Below are 14,181 nucleotides of genomic sequence, written 5' to 3' on the forward strand. Positions count from 1 at the left end.
CCGAGAGACGCCATAATATTTTCCGATACTTTATTAAAATAAATCGTTATGATTGTGTTCTATCGGGAAATTTACAGCCGTATGCCATTGTTGACATCACCTTCAGCTTGTATCTGGGCTCGCGATTGACACTGAGTTCTGCTGCCTTCCATTCTCAGTAACTTGATCGTTGTTCAAAACTCCCATGTTAAAATAAAACACGAAACACACTATGTATATCACACTATCACATTATATGACATTATTATATTAGGTTGCCAAGAATGACATGCCAGCTTTGACATCTGCTGACAAACTCACCTCACCAACACACACGTGAATGTATTAAAGTCATGGGTATAACAGCCTAGTGCAGTGGCTCTCAAACTTTCTGATAACGCGGATCCCTGGTCATTCGGAAAATGATCCTCTGATCCCCTTGCGACGCTATCTGAAATTTCAGATGATATTAAAAATATTAAACCTTGGATGCACACCTTATTTTATCTACACATTTACATAGCATGGGTCCAAAAGACCCGTATTATTTTTTATGGGATGTTTATATTAGATCTAGTTGATATTTCGTAAACTTACTTAGATATTTATTGTGAATATCGAATATAAATATTTTGACAATACTTTCAATAAACTACGACTAGTAAAATAACCTTATTATTATTATTTTCTTTGTTTTAACACTTTCCAAAAATCTCCTTCTAAAACATTACAAACAGTGTAATGCATGTTGAAAAATTCCGAGAAGTATATTTGCAAAACAAAGAATGAAGCGATACTAAATCACAGAGTGAATATATACGATTCGGGTCATTTTCACAACTGTCACCCTCTCACTGGTCACACATGCTGTTGATCACAACGGGCACAGAGAACTTTGCCGTGTTCCTTGCATACGTTCTTCAAGCACTTGCAGCACACTGTTCTGGACTTCCTATCCCTTGATGTAGGACACAATGCGCATCTTTTTTTCTGTGCTTTACCACCACTGCAACTTTGCTCATTAGCTTCAGTACTGGTATCGGGAATTGTGATTAACTTTTCCATGTCCAGGTAGATATTCTTACTCAGATGGGGATTGGCAGATCTTATGAGCATATGTGGAAGAATCATTTCCATAGATAATTATTTGATGAAAAGTCTTCTTTTGTCTGAAACTTTTTGGTGATACGTGGGATGTTGGTCACAATAAACAATAAATGCATTCAGCGTAGCAACATCCATCATATTACACCACAGTACCACGGGCCAACGTTTGGTTTGCCTCTTGCATGTGTAATTACGAAGTTTCTGGTCCATGATGCCAACGCCACCCTTAGTCTCATCGTATAATTCTACAATAATTGACTTCTTTTTAGCGTGATCGATGTCAACTGCATCATCATGGTACATTGTGCTTAGAAGAATCACGGTTCTGTTTCTCTTTGGATAGTAACTAACCATTGTCATTTCCTTTTGAAACGCAAATTTACTGATATTCACTGCCTGAGTTGCACCTGGTTTCATTTCCTTTGGTATGTCTCTCTTATTATGTCGTAATGTTCCAACCACAGTTAAATTTTTCTCCAGTTGATATTTAGCCAAAAGTATACTGGTGAAATAATTGTCCATGGTGATACTTCGGGCTGTACCAACAACAGTATGAACTAAATGTTTCACTGTATTTAGGGCCAAATCCTTCTGTTGTGGTTCTCCTGGTTTCTTTCCTGTGTACACTATTCCGTCAATGGCGTAACCTGTTGCTGCTTCACACATCCAGAATTTTTTTATGCCATATTTCCCAGGTTTTTTTGGCATATACTGAATGAAACCACAACGGCCTCTAAATTTAACTAACTGTTCATCTATTGTTAGATTTTCTTTTGTGACCATTACTTTTCTGCACTGTTCAATAAATAATTGCCATACGTTAGAAATATGCGCAAGTTTGTATGTTTCTAGCCTAGCTTGTTGTGTTCTTTTCTCGTCGAACCTTAGGAATCTTCTTATGGCTTCAAAACGATTCAGTGACATCGTAGCTCTATATAATGGATTGGAACATTTGTCAAGAAAGAGTTCCCGCACAGGAACATCCCAAGCCTTGTTTTCCCCCATATGTAACAAAATTCCGAAAAAAAGCCAGAATTTCTTCAAATGATGTGTCCTCCCAATGTTTCTTTTGCAATTGACACACTCTCTTTGCTTCCATGTTGGTACAATTAACAACTTCATCCAGGATAGTGTGCGGAATGAGCATATTTTAAACATCGTTGGGAGATTTAGTTATCGTACCTTTTGAAGGTCCTGGTTTAAATCTTGTAACATTATGAGCGGGAGTTTTTACTGGAGGAGGTGAATTGTTATTCCATATAATACCACTGGGTGCAATATAATAACTGTCTTTTGGTAGAAGATTTGCGTCTTGTTTTGAAGTAGATTGAATATTTCCACACATACCGTCGTCTTCCTCATTATCACTTTGATCAAAAGTGTCAGAAGATTCGTCTTCATCTTGATTGGCAGGAGGAATATATTCTTCATTTGTATCTGATACTTCACTTTCCTCTGAACTCATGCCTTCATCTTCGTACACCCACTGAGAAATAACAGAAGAAAAATTCGGACTGGAAGCACAAATTCTGTCTTGTGATCTAGGTCGTTTACGTTTACTTGTACTAGCTAATTCCATTTTAGATTAGTTGCACCTTTGTATAGAAGAAAATCAAAATTCACGCAAGATTAGCCAGTGATTACTTCAAGTAGTACTTGCATACACTACAACAGATATGAAAATTCTGCTCTTTAGTTCTGTATTTTGAACTACGTATTTCAAGACAAATAAAAAAAAACAGAAAAAAAGACTGTTATTGATGGAAAGCAACAATAGGCAAGAACATAGTGCATCAGATAAGCCGACGAAATTGTTGCTGCGTACAGAAATAGAAAAAACAGAAAAATATGACTATAGTTCACAACAAAGTTTATAGATGTCCAAATGACCTCCTTCGGGTATTCCAAGCGACTTACATTTTGAGGGTATTTGCAGATGGGTATCTCCAACGTTAGAGATTTGTACAGCATTTTCACTACTATCTGGTTGTTGTTTCCTCAAACAGTTTGGAAACCAGATACGGGATTTTTAACGTAAAGCTACGGTAGACTATTCGTATTCCGTTTCGAAATAAAGTAGCATGAATATTGGTCCGATCATAACGTAAAAGGTTGTTCATGCAGAGTTTTCACACAGTTTGAAGAAACAGCCACCAGATGGAAGTGAAAATGCACTACAAATCCTTCACATTGAGTCATCAATCTATATTATTTTTGTTATCTTTGATTGAGGGTGGACTGTATAAGCTACAGGGGCTCTATTTGAAGCAGTAGATAAATTTTATATTCCACGGGTCCAATGGACACGTGCTATGTAAATGTTTGATACAAATATAAAACATAAAATAATAGAAAATAAATAGTGAAAGAAAAATAATTTCAATAGCCGTGAAATCCTAAACCTTCAACACGAGCATACCTAGCAGCACGGTTGAATATGTGAAATATGTAACTATATATTGATAACCACGTTTTGTTATGGGTCCATTGGACCCATGGTATGCATCCAAGGGCTAATTAGAATTACCACTAACAAGAAAAAGATCAAGCAAAATAATGCAGTAAGTAATTTATTCTAAAGATACATGATTGTTTCCTAGTGAACAAAATTTCAATTGAAAACACAGCAACTTCCAAGAATGAAAACCATTTTTTAAAGGAAATTCTCTTGATAAACTGTTTTTGAATGTGGGGACACTAATGTGAAGGATGAAATTCTTTGTGTTTTTCCACAATTGCTTTGAAATCTCGAATAAATTTCGTCACAATCAATCTTAGGTCCGATTCCACATTAAGACAATTTCGCTTTAAGGTTTTAATACTGCAAAAACAGAAAAAGGTCTGCTCACACAAATAAGTGTTAGGGAAAGGCATCAAATGTTGGAGTGCCCTTTTAGACAACTCTTCGTAGTCACAGCGCACACACAACCAAAGCTACAGAGTTATTTTTCTTTGGAAACGTTTTTCCATGAAGTATTGCAAAATAGTTTGAATAGCTGTTCTTGTTCTGTGTTAGAGAGATTCATACCTTGTATGTCATGGATTTCTACACTAGTGAAGGGATTTTCAATCAAACCATTATCAGGTTGTGGAACAGGGGAATATTCTCGAAAACTTGCAGCTAATGCTTTCAAGAGTCCTACTAATGTTTTGTGAATTTCAACAGAGAGTTTTTCACCCTGAGGAGTCAATGAAATCCTTTAGCACTAGAAGTGATGAATGGATATTGTTTTGTACTCGCACTGCCCGGAGCTCCAGTTTCTTAATTGTAAAATCCCTTTTGCATAACAGCTGTGAGATCCATTCTATTACAACGCATTTCAATTTTTAGGCATCACGGACCCCCTCGCTAGGTCCCATGGGTCCTCAGGGGTCCGCGGACCCCACTTTGAGGACCAGGGCAAACAGATATCCGCCTGTTATCCAATGCATTCGGTTTGACTCGATCGAATATGAGCTCAGGACCGCTTGACCCTTTTGGACCGTATATTCATTTATATCTTTTGGCTTGAACGATTCATTTAGAGTGTTTGATCTGTTTGACTTGTTAGAAACTAATAATTCTTTGGACCACATAGAAACGAGACCTGCTGAAATTGTTGGACTCAAGAGACTCATCACGAATCCGCATACTCAGAACTCACAAGTTTGCGTTGTAATAATGATTGGAGACTTTTTTTTAATGATGAATAATAAAATATGTCGATTCACACAATTATCTAGGTTGTTCCTACTTAAAAAAGAAAATGAAAGAGAAAGAACTTTGAGAATTAAAATACACATCTTACTCCTCTGCAAACATTAATGATTTTTGTTTACTTTATTATTTTTTTAACGAATATTGTTTCAGAGTAAGTAGGAGATTTGTGTCCCTCATGTGCGTGCCAGCCTGGATTTGATTTCATTTTCAGCATAGTCTCAAATCAAGTTCCTGAATAGGCTTCCTTGCGAAATAAAAGTTTAACCTGTCTCTTCGCGAAAACGTGTGGTAAAAGTGATGTTTCGTAACGAAATTTTGTCTCATCTCGTCTAGTTGGCAACTCTATTCCTAAGTATTATTATGAATCATTTAAGTAGGATATTCTGTCTTCCGTAGCCTCAGAACTGAAACAGAACGTTAAACCTGAAATATTCAATTTTCAAAGTGTCAGAGCCAGGAATAGACTGGCTCGTCGCGCTACCGGACAATTGCCTGGTGTGACTCTTTTTCTTTCCGACCCTTGCGAATATATATATATATTAATTAACTTAAATGAAATGAATGAACTTCTCTGAAATATTTCTATTATTTTCTGGAATACTACACAAAAGAATTTGTGCATATTATGAACCTTAGTTGACTGTATTTTTTCAAGGCGGATGCGAGGATGGGGTGGTTAACCAGAAGTTACAGTTATATTGCCGTGAACCCATGACTCTCTTTTGTAATCAAACCTCAATATAAAACAGTACCTACATATCCTCCTAAGTTAGTGTTGCGGCTCTTAAGTTGCGTTTCTGTCTGTTGCATGAATGTACGCCTTAATCAGAAGTTTTCTGTGGTAGATAGATTGTAGATAAATGTGGTAGATAGATGTGTGTCTATATTGCAAAGATCCGCATATCCACACACACTGCAAGCCACATATTTATACTACAAACTCGTGGTTTTACAATTAAAAAACAAGCAGTGGCAAAAGACACAAGTAGACCACGCAACCAGGAAGATACGAAGAAGGCTCGAATAGTTACGAAGAATGCCGACCTCCCCTCCCTAGGTTCTTCCTCCAATGAGATGGCTATAAAAGAGGACCACAGGAATAAGAAATTATCAGTGCCAGTGCTAATCGCCTCACCTACAATACCTTCTTCCGAGGCCGCCATGGGCTACGGAGACTTCCTCTAACGCTTACACCTGGGGTTGCCATGAGATATGGAGTGTAATCATTTGAATCCATCTCCCGAGGCTGGTATAAGTGACGAAGATATCATTTAATGCCAAAATCCCGGGGCTGTCATAAGCTACGGAGTTTAACCGATCCCTGTCTGAGGCCGCTGTGGACTAACATAAATATCTTTCTCCAGAGGCCACATCTTGAGCTGACGGGTTTCTTTTCTTTTCACGCTGAAAACACCCAAATACGCTGAAATAAAAATTTACTGAGACTTTGTAAAAACTTTACAAGACATCCTTTTTTATAATAACCTTTAAGGGTTCAATTCCAGAGTACGTTATTCTAAACTCTACAAATCAAAACACTACGTGTTGGAAGCGCCGGGTGTCTTCTTAACATTCTTAAAATCTTATTACATTCTCTCTTCTCCGAGAAAGGAACGGGCATGTCAGCTAGTCATATGATAATAACGTGATACTTTTTGCCGTGAAATGGCATTTCTCCTTGATTTTACAAGTAAATCATATATACAATATTTAACTTTTATTGAGTTTGTTTATATTAAACAAAATGCTACCTGCTGAAATACTATTTTTTTAAGGAATGAGCCCGTATCAGGGTGGCGCAGGGGCAAAGAAGAGTGAGTGTTAGAATAGAATTTTAAATTTAACAAATAAGACAGCTTGTTGACAATTTCCCACACCTCTTATTGTCAAATCGAAAATTAACACCAATATTACTAGAATGATGACAAGGGATCTGTTCAGTCCTAGATACACGAAATAAAACGTGACTATAGTGCGTAGAAGTGGTTCTTCTAGTAAACTAATATTTTTACTCATAATCAAAATTTGCAATTCCATCTTTATAATATTAGCACTTAAATTACATTAATCTTTCTGAAGTGAAGGCTTTTTCTTCCCTTCGAAACAAAGCACCAGCCAAGATTTTTTTTTAAATTACGAAGTAATTAGAAACTTGCAAGAAACGAAGGAAATAAAAATGAAGAAAAAAGAAGGAAATAAAAGAAACTTGAGAAAGGAAACGAATTTTAATTAATGAAGCTTTAAATAAATAACAAAGGAAGGAACATTCAAGTGGATGAAGGTGTTGTGTTGCAAAATCGAAGTTTTCACTGAATTAACACAAATGACTCTCCCGCCTTTGAACAAAAACTAATATTAACAACCGTTTGATATACATTGTTAAATATCAACAATTGTTGGGTAGTTAATGGGATCGACGCAAACAAATCTGTCTTCAACATTGACGGGGGGACGGGTAAGACCGTTTCCACATTATATATATAAGCGATGCTCAAAATATTTATGAAGTTGAAAAATAATGCTGTGGAGGATCAGGGGAGCAGGATCGTCTTCAGTGGCGTATTTAGAGGGTCATCGGGCTCAAGCTACCCCGAAATAAATTTGTTAGTTTTTCGCATTCCACGTACAACAATAATCATTCTTACCATTTCTAAGAATGTCATTGACTTTCCATTTTTTTATGCTTTTTGTTTAGAAATAATACTGTATTTCTCAAATTTAATTCCATATAAGAACTACGTCATTTTGTTCTTTCTTTCATCCTTTCTACTTTTCTGTTTATTTTTCTTAATGTTACTTTCTTTCGTTTAGCCTATCATACTTTATCGACCGTTGTCAGTTGTAATTCAAGTCGGCCGTCATCAGTAACACCAAAACTGAGAGGAATTGATAAGCAAAAATGGTGTTCCACACTAACTTACGCGGATATCGACGTGACGGGACTTTAGTTATTATAACAAAGGAAAAAATATATCGTTTAGTTATTTTTAAAGGAAGAAAATGTTTGAATTAAAGAAAATCAAAACGGGGGAATAATTAGCCCGGGAAATTATGTAGGCCAAGATCATGCTTCCTTTTCCTTGTATGAATAGAATAAAGAGTTAGATTCACTCCTAAATTTTTGTATCATATCATATAGGACTTATCTGCAATTCTCACCATTATAACTTCAATTTATACATAAATTAAAATATATTTAATTCTCAAACTCAGGTGGGCAATTACCCACTTCCTTTCCTGTGTTAGGCATAGACCCTCGAAACAAAATCCTAAATACGCTATTGGTTGTCTTCAACATTGGGAAGTGGGCAAATTTGAGGCTTATTCTAGGGAAGGGAGATGAAACTCATTGCCGCGAACACATTCTGAAATCTGGATACATGCATATTTATAATTGGCATGTTTCTAATTAGTCATCCACAAAGGTCCACGTTAAAATTGTTTTATAATAATATAATAATATAAATAATGACTTCCCCAAAACAATGAAGAAAGAATATCAATTAGTTATGACGCAACAATACTCTTATTTGAGCAAAATGATGATAATCTCAATAGCATTACAGGAATCGTTGCAGAAATCTGACGCATTTCATATACTCTTTACATAACAGATGTAACCTTAAGATTACGGAGAAAAATATTCCAGCAATTAAATTCTTGTCTTTGCTTACGAAGCATCCTCTCTCAAAAGAGAAAACTGGACATGCAAAAATACATAGGAACAAACCATGGTTCGACCAGGAATGCATTAAACTAGCAGATAAGAGGAAATAAGAATTACGTTGGCCACAAAATCCGAATGAAATAACTACACAGAATTTCGTAGACATTAGGTGGGAAACTTCCAAAACTTTTAGAACAAAGAAACGCGATTTTTGAAAGCTAAAATTAATGAACTTAAATACATGGAAAGATTTCTTTGACAACTTGCTTAACACTCAGCCAAAAAAACTAATGTGCGTTGAGAAAGGGAGAAACACACTGCAGAACCGTATATTCCAAAACCCAACCGAATAGAACTAAAAATCTGTATAAAGAAATAATTAAAGAAACACAAATCTCCGGGTGTAGACGAAATTCCGGCTGAGTTAGTTTCGCTGGAGGCGAAAAAATGTGGAATAAGATACACAAACTCATCGTCCTTATCTGGAATAAGGAAGAATTGCCACAAGAGTGGAAAGAATCAATCATTGCTCCAATCCACAAGAAAGACGACAAAACTGACTGTAATAATTATCGAGGCATCTCTCTTCTGTCAACATCCCATAAAATTCTTTCAAACATTCTATTAGCAAGATTGACCCCATAAGCAGATGAAATTATTGGAGATTATTAGTGCGGATTTAGGCCAAATCGACCAACTATCGACCAAATATTTACCATTCGCGAAATACTCGAAAAGGAGTGGGAAAACAATACCCCAGTACATCAACTATTTATTGATTTAAGAAAGACTTACGACTCAGTTAGGAGAGAAACATTTTACAACGTTCTTACAAAATTTTGAATACCGTAAAAGCCAATTAGATTAATTAAGGCGTGTTTAAATGGATCCCAAAGTAAAGTGCAGGAAGGAAAATTTTTGCAACCAATCTTTCACGTCGAGAATGGCCTGAAACAAAGAGATGCGTTGTTGCGATTATTATTCAACTTGTCTGGAATACGCTATAAGGAAAATCAAAGATAACAACCAGGTTATGTCATACGCTGATGATGTAAATTTAATAGGAGATGATAGGAGAACAGTAGAAAGAAATGCAGAAGTCTTATCAAATGCTTGCAGGGACATGGGTTAAGAAGTAAATGCAGTGAAAACTAAATACGTGGAAATGCGTCGGGACCGTAATACGGCAAATTATCAATGCGTAAAAATCTTAAATAATACTTTTGATAAAGTGGATACTTTCAAATATCTAGGATCAATATTAGCAAATGAAAATCATATTCAAGAATAAATTAAATGTTGACTAAAAAGGAGTAAAAACAGGAAATTCGTGTTATTATTCAGTTCAAAATCTCTTGTCGTTGCTAATTCTGTCGAGGAATTTGAAGCTTAAAATATACAAAACAATAATCATGTCTGTTGTTCTGTATGATTGCGAAACATGGTCTCTTACCCCGTGTGAAGAACATAGACTGAAAGTATTTGAGAACAAGATCCTGAGACGAATATTCGGACCCAAAAGGAATGGGAATGGGAAATGGCGGAAACTTCACAACGAGGAATTACATAATTTATACGGATTATCAAACATTGTTAGGGTCATCAAATCTAGGAGGCTTAGGCGGGCAGGTCATGTAGCTAGGATGGAAGAAGATAGGAACGCTTTCAAAGTCTTGACTGGAAGATCAATCGGAAAACGACCATTAGGAAGATCAAGGCGCAGATGGGAGGACAATATTAAGATGGATCTCACAGAAATAGGAATCCAAAGTAGAAACTGGATACAGTTAGCTAAGGATAGAAGTCAATGGAAAACTTTTGTGGACGCGTCAATGAACCTTCGGGTTCCATAGGCCATAGAGTTAGTTAGCTTACGAAGCATGAGTAGTTGCCTAGGCTGATACTACAAATAGATGAAATGCGCATTTATTGGAAAGATGGGTTCTCTATATACTCTTCGTATGCTAGGGCCTAGGGGAGAGGAGGAGATAAGATTTCAGATGAAGTTACGTCACGCACACTTGCATACCTTCATTTTCATTAAAAATGGAAAAGGCAAGAGCAACCAATTTCATCTCACTTTCCTTTGTGGCAGTCTGACACAAATCATCACACTGATCTGCAAAAAGCCCTTTTCAAATCAGATTATTGGGAAGGCCTCCAGTTCCAACGTTCGGGGTTACATGTCCCCCCATTTCCACCGAGTTTGTGCCCGTACCTACAGCTGCGACACCTTTACAGCATGAGGAGAGGGACATATCCTCCTGTGGCATTTATTGCAATTCGTGTCCAAGTAGCGGAAGTGGAATTAATACATTTTGACAAGACTACTAAACGCACTACAGCATGAAATTCAGTTTGCAATACTACAGAATACGATTCTTAAAAAAAATAATAATAAAATAAAAAAATAAAAAATAAAAAAAATGGAAAAGCCAAGAGAAATCAATTTCATCTTATATTCCTTTGTGGCAGTCGAACACAAATCATCACACTTATCCCAAAAAGCACTTTTCACGTCAGATTATTGGTGAGGACAGTCCCCCTCAGGTCCAAGATTAGGGGGACATGTCTCTCTCGTCCCCCGGGATTTGCGCTAGTCGTTAATGGATATGAATGAATATATATATAGTTTAATTCTTTATTGTATACTTTAGTACAACAGAATTATTTAGAAAAATAATAATAAAAATATATATATATATATTGAATAACGCAGCTTTTAAAAGTTGCGTTTTTTTTTCTTTTTTTTTTTAAATGAGAGACGCTCATTAAGAGCTCTACCTTGAAAATGAATATCATAATCAAACCTTAAGTTGTATTATATGGCAGATTAAATTTTCTAGAAATATTAATATTTCTTTAGTTTTTAAAACGTAACCATTTATTTCAATACTCCAAGTTGGCCTCGTTGCTGGGACGCATTTTTGGTGCAACATGAAATGAAATGAAAATTTTGAGTTTTACGTCCCACGATTATGCCGACTAGGCTAAATAAACGGTGATGATAAGAAATGAATGAAATGGTGGAATGAATAAAGTGGAAGGAAACGGGAGAACCCAGAGAAAACTAACGCACACAGTCTTTGTCCACCACAAAGCTCACTTGTAGCGACCTGGGGTCGGAACAAGAACTCAATGCACCAGAGGATAAGGTGAACGCTCTATTGGTGCAAATTGTGCCGCGTTTAATCAACTGTGGGCAGCGTTGAATTCTGAGTACATTATGGTGTTCGCATTATCCTTAAATTGTAAGTACGTTTCTCATTTGATCCTGAAAAGGGGAACTAAATTCGATCAACCAAAAACACAATTTAGTTCAAAACCGGAGGCGAAACCCTGGCATCTGACTGCTTTCGCCAATTTACGTAATAACTATCGACTCTCTAAAGAATCAACTTCTACTATGAATTAAAAGCTACAAATCGAGCCGTTCAAAAATACCGTAAAATCTAAAATAAGAATGATAGGAAAAACTTGAATGAAGAAAGTTCAAATCATTGTATTACGTACTTAAATTTCGATTGGTCTTAGAATTGTACAGGAACATAACTGGCTTCCAGGGGCGACAGTAATTCAATCAGTAGTATTTGAAATGCAGTGTTTCCAGCGTCAAGAAACAAAACTATTGATTTATGTCTTTAAAATTATCGTATATTACAAAAAAATCTTATAATCGTTTCGCACGTGATAATTCTAGAAACAAGTATAATACTGCTAATAGTAGCAATAATATATAATAAATTTATCTACTAATTTTCAGTTTCGAACTCTAATTCGACGTCATTGTGCTCATATTTTTTTTATTCTTATTGATACTACCTGCACAAAAACAATATTTAGATACCTCGTAAATTTAATTGCATGGATGCAGGTTACCATTTGCCAATTCTCAAATCGATATTGATTTATTTTAGTGGGCATGACTGTTAAAAACCTCACTATGTCTGTTTTATAATTATTTAATGCACATCTGTAATTTATTTGCACATTCAAAAAGTGCAAAAAAAACAGAATTTTAACACGTCCGATGGGGTAGTGTAAAACTGAGTTTGGATCTCAGTGCTATACAAGTCATGCGTCATCGGTGAATGGTGTAGCACGTGGATGCTAGTAAGGTTTAAAATCTGTACAAACGAAAATACCACAAACGAACAGAGGTAATAGAATGCATAAAACGGCACAACACAGAAATGATATATCGCACGAAAAATCGCACACTGAACGAAATGCACAATCTAGCTGTGCAAAAGTCTAAAATTAAGTTGCTTGGGATTGCACCTATTGTTCCTGTAATAAGTCACAAAGGAACCACAGATTATTCAACAACAGTAGAAAAAAGAATATTACGTTCTGCATGGAATTGGATTTCCACGTATTGGATTCAATGTTTTATCATTTTATGTTTAAACTTGTCTGCTGGAGAAGTTGAAAAAAAAAATAGATACTCCCCTTTGTCTCCACAGGGGTGAATTATATAGAGGGTAGGGGTTCAATTCCAACAGGAACTCTTGTGATCTAGATTCCACGTTCAAACTCAGGTCCATTTTTTTTACAAATTCTGGTTGTTGAAAAGCGTGATTAAACGAGAGGCAAATACTCTAATGTTATGCCAATTATTTTATAGTATTTGTCTTTGAATCTGACTTTTCTCTTTCTTCTGAGAACATTAATTGCTAATTTCAATGCAATGTTACTTAGAAATGGAACATTATCCTGCATAAAGGGAATAATCATATTATGGACGAATAATTAATATGACAGTTGAGTGCTTCGTATTACCACAGAAAAGAGGATTATCTATCGTACTACAAAGCATTATATAAACGAAAAAGGAAGTAAAGTAGACGTCTCGTGTCTGAAAGTAAATTTTCACGGCAGAATGCATTTTATAAAAATTTAAGGTTCTTCCATTATATGATATATTCAATATTGCATCAAACTAAATATTTAATGTGTGCAAATCTGAGTTGTGTTGGAATTGTTGGGTACGATGCTATATTTCTAAAAAGCATTGCTTCAAAAAAAAAAAAAAAAAAAAAAAAAAAAAGGAAAAAAGGTGGTAAGTGCTGTGCGGTAGCACTAATATATTCAGTGATATCTTGGATCAAAACGTATGTTCTTCTCACGTTCATCATCACTGAGAAAGAGTTATCCGAATAGTGGCTGTCATATAAAAAAACTAAAGCTCATTAAAATCTTGCATTAAAAGGTGGAATACAATCGATGACGTGCGAGCTAGAGTAATAAATCGAATGGTGTGACGCGACGATGCAGTGTGGCAAATAGATGTGATTAAGCAGACGCTGTACATCCCGAGTAAGTGAGAAGGTGATATGTACATGTCTTGAATGTGTACAAGCACGTGCATACACCACAGCCCTATCATTTGTTAGCAGCCTTTAAACGGAACTCGGAGCTCCTCCTTTAAACGCCATAAACGTTGTCTCTTAGCATAGTATGCTTATTTCATGAAATGCATTCTCAGAGTGTTAACAAAGAGTCAAACATATTTCAGCATACTAAGAGTGCGGAATGCTGGTATATGTAACCATGATGCATTTGATTCTATTACATCACTTGGCTACATCGTAGATATAGGCAAGGGTTTCTATATAGGGAAGGAAAAGACTCTACTTGTATTTACATCTATAAAGTCTGTGAAATTATCTACTTGAACAAATAATCGAATCAAGACGTATTAGCAAGTAAATAACGAAATATATAT

Source organism: Thermobia domestica, chromosome 6 (assembly GCF_964235325.1).
Source record: "Thermobia domestica chromosome 6, izTheDome1.hap1.1, whole genome shotgun sequence".
Taxonomy (NCBI): Eukaryota; Metazoa; Arthropoda; class Insecta; order Zygentoma; family Lepismatidae; genus Thermobia; species Thermobia domestica.